Source organism: Hetaerina americana, unplaced genomic scaffold (genome assembly GCF_022747635.1).
Source record: "Hetaerina americana unplaced genomic scaffold, ioHetAmer1.1.p SCAF_1, whole genome shotgun sequence".
Classification (NCBI taxonomy): Eukaryota; Metazoa; Arthropoda; class Insecta; order Odonata; family Calopterygidae; genus Hetaerina; species Hetaerina americana.
In genome coordinates, this window is record NW_027286069.1 from 33,712,654 (window position 1) to 33,735,197 (window position 22,544).

Genomic DNA, 22,544 nt, shown 5'->3' on the forward strand with positions numbered 1-22,544 from the left:
GGGACGGCGGCAAACGATCCCCCACCGCACGAGCACCTTGTTCCTCGCCCACCTCTCTCCCCCCCGTGACAAGAAAGACTCAAATGCACCCACCCACCACTCCTCATCCTCCCCCCACCTCTCCACGCAGCCCACCCTGCCCTTTCCTCCCAATCCGATCCCACCACTTCCCCCGCTTGCTCAATCGTCCCCAACAATACAGTTGGGCCCCTGTTTGCAGTTCCCACGATGAGGGATCAAGAAGCAGTCTCGAAGCCACTCCACCCACCCGCCATTCATACCACCACGACCCCCCCCCTGGATACCCTCATCCCTCTCCTCCGCCTTCCCCCACCCCCACGGCACCCCCCTTTCCACGTGCGCCCTGTGCGTCGCTCCATATCCTTAGACGCATCCCCTCTCTCCTGGAGCCAGCCCGATAATCTCTCTTCCCACCTTTCTCAACCACCCTACACCCTATCCTACGCTGATACCCTCCCTTCTCCTCCCAGGCTCCACCCCCACGGTTCCCCATGCCCTACTCACAAAATAATACGAATACACCCCCTCCCCTTTCTAACATTGTCCTTCATTACCATTGCCCCCCCCCCCGCCGCTTTAGTGCCCCGGTCACCTGCACCGTCGGGAAAAGGATTACGTACGTACGCACGCCTAAGTACTCTTTTATTGGGAGGACTTATTAACCTTCAACCCACTCTCATTCGCTTCCAATCCTGTGGACCCACCCACCCCCCGACCCCGGCCGCCCAGCCCATTCTCGCCAACCCGAAAGCACTTCCATGCGCGCACCTAATTACCCCTGCATCACGGTCCCGCTTCGCCAGGTGAAAGTGGCCGGAATGGCATAAAGGGGATGAGGAGGGCGGGCAGGTGGGTTTGGGGGTGCTGTCAGAGGGTTTGATTTCCCTCGCGGTGCGCACGGCAGGTGGAGTTGGGGTGCGGCTGGGGGAGAGAGTCGTTAAGGCGTGCGGAACAGCGGGGCAACGCTGTTTCTTGCCGTACAAATATTAATATCGCTCCGACGCGATAGCATTCCCACAAGGTGCAACGGCGTTGCGCCCGGGCGGTGGGTATCGAGAGGGGACCGTCGACGGTACCCGCGTGTCCGTGAATGGTCGGGGAACCGTGGTAGTAACAGTAGTTATCAGGGGAGGCGACCGACAGCTGATGTCACATGTGGCGATGGGGGGTAATTTAGTAGATTTAGGACAGGAAACACTTAGTCCTACAGGAAATGGTGGGAGGATGGAAAGATATCCGACAGGGATAAAATAATTCCCACCCGGAATCAGAATTCTGTTATTTTCAACGAAAGACACCAAGGTGTCTACAATGCCGTACGCGAAATACTCCATGGATACGATGTCGTGAGTTGATCGAAGTACCTTTCGACTTAAAACAATAGTCCTGGCTCAATCTCAAATTTCTCCGATAATACGAGATCTCCTGTAAACAAATGTTACACAAAGGAAATATTTATAATGCAATGGTTCCAGTTCCCCTTTAAATTTTAATGCCCCCTTTGTCTAAGAATTTAACCATATCTGTGGCAGAGAGAGGTAAAGTTTTCTCGTTGAAGCTCTTTCGGCTGACATGATAGAGAGAAAACGTAGCATTTCCTTTGCTATCACACCATAAATGCGCAGTTTCAAGCGCACGCAAGAACGCTTACGTCAAACCTTTGCCTTGTCTTGACTTCCTTAACAAAGCTGATATCTTTGGAAACATAGCTTACATAGAATTACCGGTAGAAAATATGACAGACTACGCAACACACCAACTAAAAATAAACTGTTTCTCAAGCAGGGAATTGATGTTGTGGTTGGTAGAGACACGAGATAAGGAGACTCATTATTTTCGTTTGCCCACCAGTTTCTGTCAATTTGGGCTCCAACACTTTACGGTAGAAGGCATAAATTAAAAGTTAACATATAGTAGTAGTAAAGCGTTATCCCCAGCTTAGACTCAAGTGGCATTCATCCATTTCCTATTTACCAGCACGGTGGCAACGTAAAGGACGACTGGGATCGAACGGCACACGAGAGATAATTCAGGATACAATGCGATGGATTTGGAAGACGGGGCCCTTTTCAATCCATGGCCTCCAGGGCAGGAATATTATTCATCGTCCTGCTTAGTCGTGGGGCGAGAAAGATGAAGGGGGGGGGGGGGGTACAAGGGATTGGCCTCGGTCGCCAGGAACCCCGTCGGCACCCCTGCCTAGTCTTCTCGATAATAATGCTTTCCCCCCCATCCGATCTCCCCCACACCCGTGCCACTCCGCAGACGCCACAATGACGAGTGGGCGAACGGGGGAGATGAGGGGGGACGGAGTGCAGCGTGCGGCAAACGAAGTCCCAGCAGTGCGACCGACGACATGCAACGGGAGCGCGGTGCGCTGTCCAATTCGCTCAGCATGAAAATGGGAAGGCGAACGAACTACAAATGAGACGGGTGGAGAGGGAGACCCTAGCCGTGGCTTCTTACTGTCGGAATCCATTGCCGTCACGCGTTCTCTGCACGTTGCCCATAACACCGTGAGATACTACTGTCTTCCCCCAAACTGACTCCGAATGCGCCCACTCATGGGGTGGAAATATGGAATTTTATGGATGCATCGGGGAAAGGACGGTACGGGTGGTTTTATCTTTCACGTCAACGATTGCTATCATCTTACATCAAAATAAGGTGCGAACGAGGCAATTGGTAGAATATTTTAAAACTTTATTCCACAATTAAGGAAAAACTGTGCGGTCTTTGATTTTATTCTTCGGCGTGAATTAAGAATAATCTCTTTTGACTGTGTAATTAAAATGCAACGGGGATATCAGAGTCATTCTGTTCAATTACGTGGGCCGAACGGCACAATATAGCTCAATCCAAAATAGCATAACACAGTTTGGCATAAAACCAAATGGCAATACTTCAACCTAAGGGTAAATCCTACATATGTGTGTATATATATATGTATATATATGTATATATATGTATATATATATATATATATATGTATATATATATATATATATATATATGTATATATATATATATATATGTATATATATATATATGTATATATATATATGTATATATATATATGTATATATATATATATGTATATATATATATATGTATATATATATATGTATATATATATATATATGTATATATATATATATATATATATATATATATATATATATATATATATATATATATATATATATATATATATATATATATTTCACATCTACTTGCTGCCTTCATGCCGCCACGAGGGCAAGTGGCAGTAGTGTTAGGTCAGCCGGTATTTGATATTATTGTTGTTAATGGCGTTAAATGTTGTTCCGCACAGTTTTAGGTTATTTTGGATTGCCGTCAGTGATTTTCCCTAGTGGTGTGGTCACGAGTTGTGCGAAGATAGAAGTATTCGTTAAATCGCTCCATTTGCCAACCAATTACCCTCAGCTTCACCCTATAGCCTCTACTACCCATTTTTCTTCGGTTGATCAAATGATTCCCTCTCTGTCAATGTTAATCTACTACAATACCATCCTTGGTTTGTAGCACCTAACTAAAATCCCAATATATTTTCAGTTCAATCATGAGTGTTTCGTTTCCTTACAATTTTTTGTATGTCCTTCTTTACTTGCCAGCGTATTAGTTCCCTAACTCCTTATTCGATACAAATTATCTCTCATGCGTTCTAGTTACTTTCCTTACAGCTGTATACATCAGACATCATCGCTTTTCTCGCTCATAGCAGGTTTTCCGTTGCCCTTCGGCGGATTATATCCTTTAGATATATTTTAGATCCACAACATTCAACCTATCTGCAGGTTTATTCAAAATGCATTATTTTTGATTGAACCAAACCATTATAAGCTATCAATAACTGACAAAAAACTTGTCGATTTTGTCAGGAAATATAAAAGGATCGAACTAGATAATTAAAATGTATGGTGAACAATCCCGCGTCCAAGAGATAGCGCTAGCACGGGCGTACGTTTTCAAGGACATTTTTGCCATAACTCAAGCCGCGTACCATAAAATATAGACTACTTGGCTGCATATCAACTCGGTAAACCTCAGATATTACAACCCCAATGGGTTAGACAAACCCTAATGGGTTAGATTTCGGCAAACTGACGGCTTGATTGCTGCCACTAAAAGATTATTGGGACGTGCGATGGACCAGTCTATTTCCCTTTCTGAAGGATTGAGAATAGAAAGAATGAGAACCTTCTCTGCTTTTGGGTTTTTTCAATGGGAGTCACTTGCCACAAGGAAAATGACTTCAGGCGGCGGAAATCCTTTCAAACCCAAAAATACACTCTGACACCAAGTCCTGGTGGTCAACGACAATGACCATCGACTGAGCGTTGTGCGGCAACAGCCTCGCGGCCGTTGAAGGCCAAACGTTCCACGAGGGCACGCACATACACACACACATCCGACTTCCACTAATTGGACGGCCCTCCCCACAAGACTTAAATCCCCAGCAGGCTATTGGACTCTGGTCCACCCCAAATCTGCCAACGGCTCAACCAAGATTAAGTCGTCTAAACTACGTCCATCCGGTAACACAAAGGACCCCTCGAAGATGGCGTTTCGCAACTATTTCGAAGGGAGGCATGCTAGTTTGTCTTCCTATTCTGAAGTGCCAGGGAAGCATTTTCCATCAACTTTACCTCCCTCCCCGGTTTAGACAAAGATAGTTTTACTTCATGCATTTCATTGATTTTTTTCAATACGCTAAAGATTTAGTGGCGCATTTAGAATAATTATTGATTATTAATGTGTTTAAAGTATTTTCTCGTCTGTTATACAATTATTCAGTGATTTTAGAGAAAAAATAAAGCAGAGAGCATAATATTTACCATAGCATCATCATTCCACAGCAGCAAATTTCTTTCCTCAAATCCTTGATATAGTAAAAGGCTAAACCAGATACTTGTAAGATAAACATATATAAGTGAACACATGCAATTAACATGTATATATACCTGTATATATGTGTTAAATATATATATGTATATATTTTATGTGTATGATATATATAAGTACATATATAAGTATATATATACTTTTTTGAAAGTCTAACGGACGTGAATAATTATGCATAATAGTTAGCACCAGTGGACACAGACAACAACACAGAAACATACAAAAAAGAAAAGAAATTCACTAGGTTTCGAAATTTCGGTGGCCACAGACACCTTTCTCAAGGAAGAGAGTCTGTCCCTCTCCTCCTTGAGAAAGGTGTCTGAACGCCGAAAATTCGAAACCTAGCGAGGTTCTTTTCTTTTCTGTGTGTTTCTGTGTTTTGTCTGTGTCTACTAGTGCTAACTTTTATACAATAAATAAATAAATACATATATATACGAATGTATACGAATATATACGAATATGTGTGTGTTAACCAAATACTTGAATCAAATAATCAAGTATATAAAGAAAGCAGTTTAGATGAAGAAATGGAATTCATTTTCGGAGCACTGTAAAATGTATTCCTCAACCAGGAAATGCTTCACAGAGAAAAGAGTAAAGAATGACGTAATAGAACAAAACTATTAAAAGACAAGTTATTAGCACTAAAATATTAATATAAAGGAATAGGTAAATTATCGCACGTCTAACATATAAAGTATGAGGAACAGCAAATACGTATGCAATGGAAGACGCAACAGACACAGAAATAAGAGAGATTAATGGGTAAACCGAATGTTGAAATCCTAACATGGCTGTGTGAAATCATAAGTTAATATTCTGGCGGATGGTGGCTTTCTTGTGAGTTGAAAAATATTCTTATCACCACAAGTAAGTCCCTTGATGATCGGGGGGACCTGCACTCAAATTGGAAATCTCTCTCTCTCTCTCATTCTCTCTGCCCAGAGTCCAATAGCACAAGCAATACACCTACGAATGGACAAATTATCCCGTAATTAAATATTCACAGGAATGAATTCGATGAAAACTTGATCGATATCGATGTAACGTTAACTAGGGAGGCTACCCAATTAGAATCTACCATTAACTATTTCATCATTAAGGAGGTGATAAGGAAGGAGATTTTTTGCGGAATCAAGAGAAGGAAAATTGAGATGCGAACCGCTTCTCGTGGCTATTGAGATCTAGTATTCTAACCCCATTCTCCCACTCTATGGATGTCCAAGATCAGGAATCTAAGGACACCTCCCTTCTCCACTCCCCTCCTGTCTCCCGGATATCACACTCCGCCAATTAAATAAGGCAATAGAGAGAGAGTTAGCGAGATACCACCACACCCCCATAAACCCCTCAATGTACCTAGGACGGCCAACGAAAAAAAAGTTAAAAGCGAGGTCCACCGGCTTCAATTGGCAAAATAAGCCACCTCTTCCCACCTCCCCCTAACTACCTAATACTCACCATCCCTTCCACCTATCTCCGCTCCCCTCCCCTTACCTTCTCCACATACCATTTCCCTGAGGGACTAAAGGCCCCGCGAAAATTGCTCGCGTAACCCTCCTCCCCACTTCCCTTTCTCACTCTACCTCGAAACACCACCCCCTCTCCGCCGATGGATGAAAGAGGTTGGCAGAGCGATAGCAAAAAAGAAAAAGCAGCTCTCTCTCAGTCTCATTCACTCACTTTGAGTAGCGAAGAGCTACGGCGAGGAGGATGGAAGAAAGGGAGAGAAGATTGGAGGGAAAAGAGAGAGGGAGAGAAAAAGCATCATTACACGACCCTTCCACACGCTCCCCCTTATACCCCTCCTTTAAAAACTTCTCGACAACCATCCCCCCACGCGCCCTTCCCTCAACCTCCTCACTTCCTCATCCTTAAGTCTCAAACATATGTGGTACATATGCATTCAAATAGTTTATGTATGGAAGAGTTTTATTGTAATATAGATTTAGCATTCATTTATTGTCATCTTAGATGGGGCTTAGAAATATAGCCTAACTAGTAGAATATTGCATTCGAAATCCCACCTCGACCATTTCGAGATCACTCTTAATAACAATTATATATTTATATATGTATGCCTAAATATTTTTATACATACTTTTTCTACCGCTCTCTCCAGCAGATACACACAGTCTTCGCTTTACTTCCGCTGAAGATGATGAACGTGCCATTTAATTCAAAATTATCGTTGGAGCATATTTTTATAAGTGTTTGTCATTGTCACCCTGTGCCACAAACATGTATGTATAAGCGTGTGTGTTTGTATGTATGTATGTGTGTATATATATATATATATATATATATATATATATATATATATATATATAATGAGTCTATAATTTATATTATAGTGAGTCTCTTTTTTGTGTGTTTCTGTGTTTTTGTGTGTCCACTAGTGCTAAGTGTTATACATTATTATTCACGTCCGTGAGACTTTCAAAAAGTGTTATATATATATATATATATATATATATATATATATATATATATATATATATATATATATATATATATATATATATATATATATATATATATATATATATATATATATACGCACACACAATCATACATATTCACTCAAAACACACAACACCAAAATTCAAAGTTACATTGTAATATAAAGGCCAGAAAGGAGAATATTTGCATGTATTTTAGTCAATGTTCCCTTATTTTACGTAAGATAATTACGATATTTACTTCACTATAATATGTACTCGTATATTATCACCTAAGCGCGAGCAGACATTTATGTGTACACCCACACTCTGGTCCCTAACAAGCAAACCACACCCGGGCACACGGCGGGGGAGGCGGAGGAGGACTGACGGGAGGCGTGGGGCCAAGCCGGGGAGTTGGGGCGGGAGGGAATGAGGGGATTAAAATTGCGCTAATTCCCGGCTAATTCGCAGCGGTGGCCACGGCAATTACTGCGAATGTGGGCTCCGATTCGAAGAGGGCGCAATTGGGCGCAGAAAGCGGATAATTCGAGGGGCGTCCGCACGACACTCCCCACCGAGCCACCCTCCGGTCCCCCCCCCATCCACCACCAAAACCCCCTACCCTCGATTCCCCTCATGCCGCCATTCCTCCTTCCCTCCCAAACCCTTCACCACAGGGGGTGAGGTGGGAGGGGAGGTAGCGGCGGGAGAGAGAAGGGAGGGGGGACGGATGAGACCCTCCACTGGGAGGGATGCGGAAAGGACAATGGGTGGCCGTGTGATTCGAGGGCGGACGCCCTGGGAGGGGGACTCTTGGGACCGGGCGAGATGAGTGTATTTACGTGCCTATGAGGCTTTTCGGTGTTAGATTCTGGTTACACAAGATCTTTCAGCTAATTCTATGCTACCCTTGTGCATCCGTAGTAGTCATTGGTTATGATTAAAATTATGACTGCAAGTGTTGTCTTAATTAAACTTTAAAAGGTTAATTTTGAAAACGGGTGCTGTTTTTGCACCATAATTGAGTGAACAAACTAGTTGCATACGAGCAACGACCGCGAAGTATTCTTCAGCAGGATTCCATATATTGAAAAAATGAGGTGTTAAACCCGCAAGATTCGCGCTTAATATTTATTAATGCGATTACCTACCCCTAATAATTTGTACCTGGTAAAAAGCGAAAACAATATTCAAATGGCTCCTATAGTAAAAAAAACAGTTGTTAATGTGATTACTTGTATATTATCATCATAGGCAATTAATCATTAAAATAGTTATTCCTTTAATACATGTCGCATTTTAATCCCGTCTCCCATCATTACCATGCATCAGACTCCGACCATTAATGCCGTCTGTCAATCACGTGCCCCGCGCAATTCATCTTTTATTTATGTACGGTCCTCATATTAATATGCAATTATTTTTTTGCAATTAGGCGTCGTACTTCCCTTCTAATCTGTAGGCCGTAGGTTCGAATCTCTCCACCGAAGAATGGATGGCTTCAGTTTGTTCAATCTACCCGCATCGCATCTGATTATTAAGCTTAGCGCATGCTTATAAGGGGGATTCAAAAATGTCAACTGTGAGCGAAAACAAAAAATATTTGTGCCTCCTCCAAGATTTCATTTCCTTCCACAAGTTTCTGTCTTCCCCCGCTATTACATTAGGCATTCGGTACCGTGCACCTATGATAAACATCCGTACTAATAAGGTGATTACAAAATTATTAAGTTTAAATATTTTTAACCTTCCACAAACGTAGTCATTGGCCGATGGAAAAGTGATAATTGGGACTGGCAACTTGCCTCCATCCGGGAGAGGTGAGGGCTTGTTCCCAGTCCCTTTCCGTGGGAACGCTCTCTCTCCCCAGTTATCATTGGGGTCTGAAATTCATACGGTATCATATGTTTGCTGCCAGTGCTAATGGAGACTAGTTTTGGTGGAAGGGAAGAAAAGGAAAGGCGGGGTGGGGATGATGGAAAGAGTGAACGGAAATGGGGGGGGACGCGTCAGACTCAATTTGTTTAGCGAAATAGAAAGAATTGGGAAGTCCGACCGTGATACTGTCGTAAATAACAACGAGCCACTGTTGTGTTTTTGAACTTTTCAATCATGCGCTCCCAAGAGAAAGTCCCGACCCACGCTCTCGCGCTTTTGTTATGATACTACCATTCTCACATTCGCACTACGATAAAGCTCATCGATAAATCTCAAGTGTCGATCAATATTATCAAAACCAATGTCAATATCAACCTATTTTAAAACAGTTTCCACAAAGGTTCAAACGTTCTTCAATAAGAAGCGATTTCGATCTGAGAATTCGAAATTATTTTCATAATTTTCAATATTATTTTTCTTATCTGAAACAGCGAAGACTCACAGCATTTAAACCAAGTGAAGATGACCACCTTCCTCTCACCATAACGAAGCTTGAGCATTTACAGTCGAGTGCAAAATATTCTGTGGTATTGCCACAATTCGTTTTATGAAGAATGTACACTGACACCTCGGAGAAGCTCAAAGTCTCATTAGAGGGAGTTTTATTTTTTCATTAAAATTATATTTCCAACAACTGAAATGTCACCAACTAATCTCCCTTCGGAAGACTGGGATCCCCATCTCCATCAGACTTATTGATGTGAGCAGGAATATGGAAACATTAGACTTTCTGGAAATAGGATTTAACGAATTATAAACAATAATTCCTTAGAACATCAAATCTCATTATACACGAGAAGAGAAAATTTATCGACCATCGACTTGGCGGGAAGATGCAAATAACCTGAAGAAGCTAACATAAAGGAAATCAACGGGAGCAGACTTCGAAGTCGTTTGGCCCCGGGAATTGACAGTCTGACGCCGCTTTATAAAAAGGAGTGATGCACACCATCTCCCACCGTCAAAACGAACGCGCCCTCCTTCCGCGTTGAATCGCCTGACATGGCTTCAGGGGATCAGTGGTTGGAGTTTACTAGGGCCATTTCGAGGAAAACGATGAACCCCTCACACCCCGCCCCTCAATGGAAAAGGGATGGGCAGCCGGCTGTAAATTTGAGATCGCGATAGATCCGGGTCGATAGCATCAATTTCCGAACTCACTTGTTGCTCCTCTCTGCGCGGCCGGAAACGGTTTCGACCTCCTCCCCTTTCGCCGGAACACACCCTCTCGTGTCTTTGATACCAAGTGGGCTGAAAGAAAGATGCCTTCCCACCTCCCATCCACACCCCCCTCACGTCGGAAGCATCCCCTGAGCGTGCGAGATTGGGTGGATAGGGGCGGGGAATGGAAAGAAGAAAGGAGATGACGTGTCGAGGTTGGAGCTAGGGGTGGCGGCATGGCACGGGGATAGAGAGACGGGCTGATCAACGGAGGAGAGAGGTGCGAGGGCTCTTTGGGGATGAGAGAGTGTTCGGGCGGGAAATGCGTAGGGAAAGAGGGTGGAAGGGGGGCGAGCAGAAGTGGCTCTCGGGGAGGAAGGAGGGGGTTTCGGGATGGTAAGGGTAAGACCCTGGCAAGCCCCGCGCTCTAATGCTCTTATTCTCCGGTGGATCCGGGACAGAGGAGGCCCTTCCCTCCCTCTGTCTGCAGCGGTAATTCCCACCAACGCCGAGGCGCGGACGGGAGTTGACGGCATCCCTAGACGCCACGGGGTATCTACGTAACTACACCAGAGGCAATAATCAATATGCCATTACACCATGAGATTAGAGAAGAGAATAGATGAAGCATTCCGATGGTTTAACGTTGGTAGCATTCAAGCTGATCGACCATGATGCTCCGCCCTCCCCCCTGTGAGTACCCCATATCACAACCGAAGGTAATACAGACTAAATGAAATTCATTATCCAATGGACTTTTTCAAGTCACACACATTCTTTGAGTATTTTACATTACACTACGCTAGTTTTTTAACCATCTTAGAAAGAAATTTGTTACACTATTGCTTTTATTCATTATTGATCATTCACCAGTGACAAAATATTAAGTTACATTTGAATCCGCGCCAAATTAAAGGGTGAAAATATGGCTCGATTGATATTACTCTGCATGGTAACATCGGTCCCTGACGCAAAGTGAATAGATTTTCTCAGCTGCGAATATCCAAAACGGCCAGATAAATGTAAGCGTGATAATGATCCATCTGATCTGCTACTCAAACCATTCAATGTTTTATGGACCGAGTAACTACGCAATTATTTCAAGATATACGCACAAAGAATCCTTAAGTGATTTTGTCCATCATATCAATCAATATTGCATTCTAAAATATAGCGTAGTAGTGCACAACAGGTGCTGCCAACCTATCGGTATAACTGCAACGATCGAGTCCACCAGTGTATGCACCTCTCCTCCCTCTTCCGCAAGTCTCTTCATCATTCACATGTAGCCCCCGCACTTTTTCAACTCTCTCCTCTCTTTCTCAGCACTTTTCTTTCAAAAATATTTTTGAAGGACTTTTCACGTCTAACAAGTATGTGACCCACAATTTTTATTTTTCTTCTTTCTATCTCTTCAATGAGTTACCATTTATTTCACATACACACACATACTGCATCGTGCATTCACTATTTCCTTCCATTATGCCTGTTTTCATGATAACCCGTTGTTATTCCCAGTTATTGTGCTGGTCGAATATTTATTGACTCCACTGCTTAATGTAACTTGCCAAGTGCACTGCTCACTGTATTTATTTTGTAAATCGTGAATCCGGGTAACATGGGACCAAAAAATATTATCTTAGCCAGATAAATAAATAGAATATCCTCCTCTTCGTTTGTCTTCCGAAATGGAATATAGGCTTCGATCCAATTTTACGATAACATACCCAAGCGCAAAGTTTCGACGATGAATTGAAGCTCAGCATGAAGTGACTCCAAAATGTCTTGGTTACCATAGCTTCTCGTTGTAGAGGGGCATCATTAAACTGTCATTAAACGAAGCAGAAAATCACGCAACACCATATTTACAAGACTACAGCACAAATTGCAGTAACTATGATATTTCTGCGATGCAAATAGAACTTCAAAAACTTATGAGCTCCGTAAATATAGAAGATTTGAATTTTGAACTCGTACGTATAGGGAAAGAAAATAGAATTATGACACTTTGATCCAAAACAACTTGTTTTTTTTCACCTAGTCGAATAGAGGAAAACGTATTTAAATGGGATACGGTTGCATTTATACACCAAGTGATACAATTTTCTCCCCTGTATACAATATAGGATGGGTAGGTTAGTACCTAGACGTAATTGACGCCTCTGTGTTGACGTAGCAGCAAGACGGGTAGGAGAACTTTTTGGGCAAGGACCACTTGTTTGCGGCCGGACTGTTTATGCGATACGTTGTCGCTCCCCGCTAGGGCAGTAATAGTGTTTTCCCAAATACTTCATTTGACCCTCGAAATATAACGGGAGCCTCTATTGGAGAGAGAACGAGACATTCACCTGCACATATAATTAATACCTTGTTTGCATTGCGTGCCATTTAAATTCATTTTTGTGAGGATCGTGGTCACACTTAAAACTGGAAGAGTCCTATTCGTAATTCTAAAAAAAAAAACAAAATAAAGAAGAGAAATAGTAAAATTAAATAAATTTTGTCATTCAAGCTAGAGAGTGGACATGTGTTCGGTTAACCGGAAAAACGGGTAATAGAAAAAACATGACCTTTATAATTTGACGTTCCCCGCTTGTAAAACTTGATTGAAGATATTTCGGAGCAATATTCTTGTTTTGACATTAAGTTTTCTTAACACAAAAAATGTACATATATACTGCCTTCTCTAAATCAGCTATGCAGAGAACATGGATCTTTAAGCTATCCATCGGGGAAGGTCATCTGTACTTCCACCAGTACCGCTATAATTGAAGCAATCTCAGAAGTACGTACCTTCACCCTCAATTCTCAAGTGTCTAAAGTAAAAATGAAATAACTTCACTATCTAACCAATTCATACCCAGCATAAATCCGTCCACTGTTTCCAATAAAAATTCCAAAGAAACTGCGGGAGATGCCGCAACAGTAACTTTTAGTTTAGTGTAAAATGCGAATGTGCAAAGGCGAAAGTGTAAAGGCGAATGATTTTTACACTCTGAAATTGTTGCATTGGGTTTCCAATAAAAGTGCGTTTCAAAGGACTTTTCGAGGCTTTTGGAAAAATAGAGATTTACTTCAGGGAATTCATCCGAAACTGATATCTGAGACCCAAAAGAAACCACCATCCCAATTATTTTTAGTCAACTTTGAAAATATATACCAACCATTGATTTTTTTCAATGGGGTCAAAGGAGAGGCAACCGCTTATTCACGTGAGTCGTATCTTGTGGACCAGCTTTCCACATTCAAATTCCGGGAGAACAAAGAATGGACGCGTGGTAAAATTTTAATCCCTTTCGTGAAAATAGCGACGAGCCCGCCTGAGAAGAAATCTTCTACGGGAGACGGAAGGTTTCGCTGTGATCTATGCGTAATTCCAACATTATACTTATTTTACCGGTGCACCTCGCTGTTCGAAAATTCTACTTTTTGCAAGCATTGTGATTCAATAACAGATATTAACCTATCCTACACCTTAAGTTCGTTTAATACTTACCAATTTGATAGCTTAATGAAATATCGCGGGGGTTCAGTAAACGGACATTATTCATTCCAAGCTTAAATTCCTTACATGCTGTGACTTAATTTTGATCATAATAAAAGTTTGCAATATTTTATCGGGCGGCTATTATTTTTTTCTCTGTTCGAATGGCCATTCTTTTCAAATTGATCATTCCTTTGCAAAACAGCAGAACTGTTATTTTCAGCGGAATATTTTGGATTTCATAAACTTAGAAATGCCACGTTCTTTCGGCTCTAAATCTGGATTATTTAAGTTATAAAACCGTTACTCTGATTATAGTATTTTAGACCGAGTAGTGAAAATGTGCGTCTGCGAGCGTTCTGATCTTTTTATTTCTTTTATAAGGATTATAAATTATATTTTGGCTGATTTATACCCCAAAGCTCTGATCACACTATGGCGCTAGTGGGACTGACTTGCTCTTCAAAGTAACTTTTGATATCTATCAAAATATAACTAGTACGCGCATTCTTTCTCGTACCAGTTGAATGAACTTATTTAATCAGCAATCTCGAATAACGAATGACATCCTCAGGAAGTATGAAAACGGTTAGTGACCACACCAACTACCCCTTACCCCAAACCCAATCTTTTTCTCCAATTTCTCGCTCCAAAAATTTATAACTCCATTTCTAAAAACTTAACAATCGTAAAGACTTTAAATGTAAATCTTTCCATTTTATCATGTCTGGAAAATAATTTTGTGGACCGGAGTCATTGTTACCAAGCATTATCTCAATGAGAATAAAGTCAAAAAGTATCATTAACTGATCCGTAACTATGAGCAAAGGGCTTTAGAATGAGTGAGCGTCATACCTCCGCGACCCGTGGCCGTCAAGGGGATCTTGAGAGGATATCCAACCATAAAGGAATTTAGGAAGCAGATATGCAAGTAATACTTGTATTTTGATTATATACATATGTTTATTTCTACACACACACCTGCATACATATACCTACTGCTTTTACTACTAAAATCCTGTATGCATATAACCATTTCTTAGTGGTAACAAACTAGCTACAGCATATTACGACCATATGATGTAATTTAAATTAGGTTCCAAAGATTTTCCCAATAGTCATTAAGAAGATAACTGTGGAATTAATTAAAAATACATATTTGTACAAATGTACCAACTCATTCTCTTCTCATATCCAACCTCCGTTACAACTGGTTTAATTCCTTCCACAGCACTAATCCCCGGCACACTTCTTCCTTCCGGGAACCTCCGCGATGAACCACCACCTCCTCTCCCCACTCCCCGACTCCACCCTGTTAACAGTGTCCGGGATTCGTGGCTTTCTTGTGGTTTGTGGGGGGGGGGAGTGATGGGCGATGTAAGGAAGAGGGAGGAAGGGAAGGGGGTGTCGAGTCGGAGAAGAGGGTGGGGTGCGGAGTGGTGGAGCGGGGCGATTGGGCTCGCGCCTGGATTTCCCGTCGATAATACGCGGGAAATCCCAGCATTCCTCTTACTCTCTCCCCCTCCCTTAAACCCCTCCGCCATTCTTCCCCACACTCTTTTCCCGTCGGACAAATTGGCCAATGAAAACAAGCTTCACAATGCGCGGACTTCGACTTCGTATCGGTGTGTTCGTGAAAGAGGGAAGGAGAGAGAGAGAGAGAGAGAGAGAGAGAGAGAGAGAGAGAGAGATGGTTTTCGAGCAATGATGGTCTATATCTACGCATACCATCGAGGGGGGAATTAATTTGGGATACCAAGGTCCGACGGGGTCGTTCACTGCGGCCCGAAATCTTGTTTTAATTGTGAGCCTAATGGACGGGACATAGAGGGATGATCCAGCAACTGTCGTCTTCAATCATGAGGTCGGCTTGAAAGGCGAAGCTAGAGAGTTTTCCTCGAATTGAACTCTATGGCGTAGGTGACAATATATTCAGGACTGGTTAGCCGGTTCCTTTCCCTGTGCCGCCTGAGGTTTCATGGAAAGTACTGGTAACCGACAATTCCCACATCTCGGATGGCAATCATAAGGATTCGTCCGGGATGGGATCCTTCAATTTGCAGCGAATATGCTCCACCCATTCGACTAAAACTCCGAAAAAAATATGGTTAACAATGGAAAAATGTCCCACTTAGTAAATAGCTTTCAAATCGCTTAGTGAAAGAATTAATGGGAATAATTTCATTGATTCTGCAGCAAAGTTTCCCCTTCGCGGAGCGGCTATGTTTGAAGTAGCTGGTAGTCATTAAAACTCAGAGTTCTCATCACAACTTATGAATCTAGTGGCAACCATTTCAAATGAAGTGTACTGTGCACACGATGGGAATCTTTATTCTTTAATTATCGTCCTCCAGTTCACGAAATCTCTGAAGAGGCCTGTGCGTCAAGCATTCGATACGATTGTAATGCATTATGTCCTTGCCCTGAATAATTTTCATTAAAAGAGAACGTTGCCGTAATTGGAGTCGTCTACTTTCTTCCTCTTCTTCAGAGTTTACGACTTTAGTTACCATCCTCAATGGTGCTCGAAGTCCACAAGAGTGGTACGCACCCATAGTGAATATACCATGCACACACATGTATTTGTTTATCGAGACCTCCGACATATGGGGTAGAATCATCCCCTTGTCAAGGATTATCTCAATCTATTGTAGGGTACGCGATTCTTACTGAACCTCGCTTTTTCGTGGTGCTAGTCAGGCAAGGGAGATAAAAAAAGGGGTTGCACAGAGTGAAATTATGAGTAAGAGAAGATTTTGGAAAACGACAAAATGTAAGACACGAAGAACTTCAATTGGTGCTGTACAATCAACATTGAAATAACATTTCTGCTTTGATTAATTTCACAGAAACATTAACAGTGCAGAAGATAAAATGCACTTGTTATATGAAATATCCTCTACCCTTTGAGAGTCACAGTAACATGTACCATTAAAATATTTAAATTGGGTTACTTTAACATCTAATTTGCAATTTAGTGCTAATAGTGGTCAGAGGCCTAATTTTAATTGCCTTAGTAAATTACAGCACGTTCGCTGCTGTTCCCAAGTCCCTACTTCATCACTGCAGGTTTTCATTGAATTTATTTTCAACTTCACAAATAATTTCTTGTCAACCTTACAAGTAAATATTTGTCAACTTTACAATTATATTTAGGATGCTACCGGTATAGCTCAGGAAGAGAGACGGCTTTTGGGAGAAATTCAAAGAAGGCAGGACAAATAAATGCAGGAGATACCAGGAGGCAATGGAATCCTGAAAGCCATAATACAGAGGAGAATGTCGGGGAAGCGAGGTCGGGAGAAGAAAACAAGGTGCATTCCGGGTGTAACATGGGGAATTGGGAAGTATGCAGAACTAAGGAATGATTTATTGTTTTATGTTTTATAGGATTTAAGACTTTTTTTGTCATGCAAGTTATGCCTTATGAGTGAGAGTATTCATTATTTAGATTCCATCTGTTTTTAAGTTTCCCTTTCAATCCCTCGTCCCTCCCCGCGGGGGGAAATTCCTGCTACCTGCAACGTTGGGTCGCATTCCCTGCCATTTAGAGACTCTTTGGGGGTAGAATGTTTCGTGGTGCATTTTCATGTGGTAGTGATGTTTCAATTTCTTGCTTGTTGTGTCCTGGCTTCCGTGTTGTAGGATGGCTTTCGTGCTGCATCATGGGGTGCAGTTTTTTAGTTGTTTTGCGGTATATGTGTTTGCATGAGTATTGGATGAAGGGATTTTTGCATGAGTGTGTACGCTGCTGTGGGTGTAATTTTCCGTGTTGTTTTTTTGCATGTGGTATTTTTCTTTTTTACGGTTGGTGACCTAACACCCCCCGCCACACGCCCTTGCGGCGGCTTGCGGGGTATTATGTAGATGTAGATGTAGATGAGTGCAGACGTGTGTAGGGAAAATGTTCATCATAACCTAGTAGTCGTCTACCGACCCTAGGTCGGTAGAGTACTACTAATAATATACTGTGCTATTCCATCATGTTTTCTATTCATTATTTAGTTTCCATTGCAAGCGCATTGATTTAAATCGCTCAATGATTTATGCGCATTTATGCACCCGCAAGTACTTAGTTTACCAGTATAATGTGCACAATGAAACACTCAAATACGATCGCACCCAGAGTTCCGCAAAAAAGACCGTCACTATGTTTAAAAAGGCTAGTAGTAGTATTTAGGGGAGACGACCGACAGCTTATGTCATTTGTGCCATTAGAAATGAATGAGAAACGATGAAGGGTGGAGAGAAACCCGGCGTCAGCATAAGCCTACTCTAGTCGAAAGGCGCCAAGGAAAGGCTCCGCAGTTTAACGCCCCATTCCAAGGGACGTCGTACTCACTCAAACTGCTCTCCACAAAGCACCTCAAATAGGGATCGGGACACCACTGAAAAATATCTGCCAACTCCGGGATTCAAACCCGGGCCTTCTCGGAGGGAAACTTGTACGTTATCCACCGCACCATCCCGATCCCCTTTGAAATGCTATAATATATTAAATTATATAGTGAGGATGATAAAGACATCTTACAAGCCCCGACTTACTATGATAGATCAGATCACGTACGTAACCCAGGGAGTTAGATGGTAGAATGGATGGATTTAAAATGTCGTTATTTCCTCATAACATTACAGATCAAAATAAATATGACAGCAATCGTGTCGGAGAGAATTAGCTTTAGTAGGGTATATATTATGTCGAGATCCTGCATATTTTTAAAATTTTTAATTGACCCATCATTTAAACAGTTCTCTCGCATGATTCGAAGATATACGTATCCTATTATTAAATATTTGTGCCTGTAAGAACCTCCTCTCATGTGATTAACTTTGTTCCGGTGTATGATCAAACTAATATTTTTGTAGAGGTGTCATGATTGGGGTTGTGCATGCATGGCCGGTGACCTAACACCCCCCGCCACACGCCCTTGCGACGGCTTGCGGGGTATTATGTATATTTATGTAGATATTATTCTCGCCTGTTAAATTTTGCATTCAAGAATTTTGTGATCTCTGTGAATGAGGTATGCGATGGCTGTTACGTAAAAGGCGCTCATTGTCAATTATTTTACAAGCAAGAACTGGCGCATGGGCCAACATTTGTCGTTTAACTAAGGTAAGTAGCTCAGTAACGTGCACGACGTTGTCAATTGTTGTCCCAACTTTTTCAAGCCAAATTGTTAATTATGTGCTGTTGGACCAAACCTCCACGGTGACAGACTCGATGATCAGGTAGATTAGTACTCACCGCGCACTGAACTACGAAGGGGAGGGGGAACTACGAACAGGACAGGGGAGAATTGCAAATTCTGTAGTTTCTCAGGGAGTTCTGGATATGAACTCAATCACGTACTTAGTAACGTGAAGGGAAATCATCCATGGTTGTCTCATGTCCCGACGGATGGAACCCTCAAGGGTCGCCCTTAGAAGACACACGGCTTAATTAGCCCCTCGCAAATTTTTACTTTTCAATAAATTGGGCATTTGGAGCAACATATAAGCAGGAAATACGGCATGGCATCAAAATAATATTCGCGGTCACGTCATATTGAAATTTCATTGGCATTTATTATTTCTAAATGATTTTCCTTGGTTGTACGTGATATCACTTTCAACTCTTGAGGTCAACAAGTAAATCGACGACGTAACTAATTGAGGTATTCGACGATGAAAACAAAGAAGAGAGTGCATTTTCAACAGCATTCACATAATGGAAAACTTGGAACCTATTACCAAAATAGCGAACGGCACTGCCGGAGAAAATAAAATAAATCTATTGAAAGAGGTGTTGAAAAGACGCCCTGTGGTATGTATGAAGGGGGCAACGGCCGGCCTACGGAAGGATTCCGAGAGTTTGACAGCGGCACTCAGGGATTACTGCATTGGGAGGTAAAACTGCGGGATTTTTGGCATAGACCACACAACGTTTGGCCCTTGGGATAATTAAGCACGCCGCGAGAGTGAAGCAACCTTCTTGCCTCCTGATGGTTCGTTAGCCTATATTTTTAAATAATTAGCTAAATCCAGATACACCTCATTATTTCTGCCAAAAAATATTTCTTATGCTATTTTGTTAAAAATATGTATCCAATCCATAGTATGAGGTCTAGAGGACGGGTTCACTAAAAACTCGAAAAATTATTTTGAAAGATCAGTTTGATATTATAAGATCAAATCAGGTGTTTCAAATTTGAGTGAACAGACTGGATTTCCGTATTAATTGACTCATGGAACGTTGAAGAGGTGCTAATTTCACCGGTCTTCCTCAATATTTTAAGGTTAAACGTGATTTTAGGGCCATTACGATCGGTGATGAGAGTAATAACTACAATTATGAATACCCATGACGCCAATAATGACCAGCAATAGCCACTGTGGTAAGCACCATTGAGATTGCACAATTTTGGCCGAATGGGAGTTTAATTGAAGCTCCCAGGATCGCCTGATCTCTGACGTTCCAACCTAAGGGATTCGGATATCTCTTCCCATTGACCCCCACCCCCAGCCCACCCACCAACTCCCTTCCTTGCCTTCAACTCCCACCCCTCCCCCACTGAGCCTTTCACCTAGTCCCCCGGTTTTTGCCTCATTACCTTGGCCCGCACACCTCTCGCCCCGATCACCCCTCTCTCCAGTCATCGTATCGCTCCCTCGCCACCCTTTCCCTTCTTGGGTTTTTCCAGCGCCTCGGGGTGGGTGTGGCAGAGGGCGGGGGTGGTATTCGGCCCGCCGGGGAGTGGGGGAGGGAGGAAGGAAGCGGAGAGAGAGAGAGAGAGAAGTGTGATGCGGGGTTAGGGGAAGAAGTGACCACGACAAACTGCCTCGCCTGGAGGGTGCGTGCCCCTCTACCCCCTCCTTCCCCTTCCCATCCCCACCTCAAAGGGCGATAACGGCGCTTCGGAGGCAATTCGCAACCAAGAGGCCTCCTCCACCCTCCCTCTCTCCACTCCACCTCTCATGAGAAATGCCTCCATTCAAGCCGGTGGCTGGGGCTCTTAATCCTTTAATCTGATGTTCTAGGCTTGCTCGACGGCCCGGCCGACCGCGCTAAGATTTTGCCTTGATTGTAAGCGGGTTGGGCAATTAGGATTATCGTTTGTCGTTAATTATTATTGCTCCGCTCCCTCCTACACCTTCCGAGCCACGCAAGAGTCATCCCTCTCACGTGGAGATTTTGAAGGATATTTTCCTCTCAAATCTTTCTGTAATGATTTTGAGCTCAAGAGCTTAGGGGGATCATTCTGCTGGTCGCGAGTGGGGTGGAAAATTATGTGGGCAAGCATCCACAAATAGAAAACCCCTCACTCCCATCTCCGCCTCAATGGTCCGCTACCGTTTCGAGAAACTGCATCCATGGCAATCCCAATTCTTTCTTCCCCGACAGACTCTTTACTGCATTAGAATATTCATTTCCGTTTTTAGGTTTGTTTTAAAGCCCCATTGAATCCTATTGTGTATTTGAACGGAGCATATGCATTAGAGAACGCAGATTTACTGTCAAATGTATCAAGTGTTCGGTTGGGGGTCTCTGTGCGAATCCGGGGGTAACATTCAGATCCTTCTGATTATGATCTATGGCCACAGATCGGGAAATATATTGGACACCCCAACATACATGAGTGAATATTGAACACCTCAGGGCTTAATGCGGTATTATTTCTGAACTCCTCCATCAAAATCAAACGTGGCATTGATCATTTACTGTGATCTCGCACCTAAGTTGACGAAAGTAATGCGACTCATCGGGCTCTTTTCTGAGCCGCAATTGACAGTATACACTACAGTCTGCGCAAAGTCTTGCACACTCCGCACACAATGATTTTTCTTTGAAACTTTTTTTTCAAGCGCGCAAAATTCATCCATATGACTGCATTTGATTGAGATTTTCCTTAGCCCAGTGGCCCCACCACTTCCGTCATTATTATAACGACGCATGTACAAAACAGATTTTGAATTAGTGCCTTCTCTCTGAAATCCTCGTGAACATATCAAAATTATTTTTAATGCTTATTTGATCAATACAATTTCTCTCTATGCCCAATCCCACTTTATCACAATCAATCAATATGAAGTATCATAGAATAATGTAGTTGTGCAAATGTTACGATTGAAACTTGTAAATAAATCAGGCAGTGAGTTTTGATGAAGTGTTGTAACAGTTACGATAGAGGGTTTAGAAGATAGATGAAGCAAGTTATAAAATATATTATGAAAGATAGTTCATTATTTCATGAAATTAAATAATACAGAGCGTGGAACTATGAATGAGGAACTTGGCAGGCCCTATAAAAGTATATTTTTGGCCAAAACCAATCGAAGTAATTTTTTTTTAATCCAAAGCTAATGGATGAATTATTGTATGGAGTCGATTCCCTTGCGACAGTTTCTTAAATTACTTACTCCAAATTATGCATCGCGTAAGACAAAGCGAAAAGAGGGTCATAGGAAGGAACACGTACGTTCGTTCGGAACATGTACCTCGTTCCTTTTTGCTGTTGCCAAAAAACTCAGCCATTGCGATGCTCGAAACATTCAACTGAAAACTTACCCATAACAAGGCAGGGAGA

At 42.3% G+C, this 22,544-nt stretch overlaps 1 protein-coding gene across 1 annotated transcript in view; it reads right to left on the minus strand.

The window, feature by feature from the left end:
- The window catches only part of LOC139697364 (homeobox protein aristaless-like), a 45,504-nt gene that overhangs the window by 22,216 nt on the left and 744 nt on the right, over positions 1 to 22,544 (minus strand). The gene's annotated exons all lie outside the window — the stretch shown is intronic.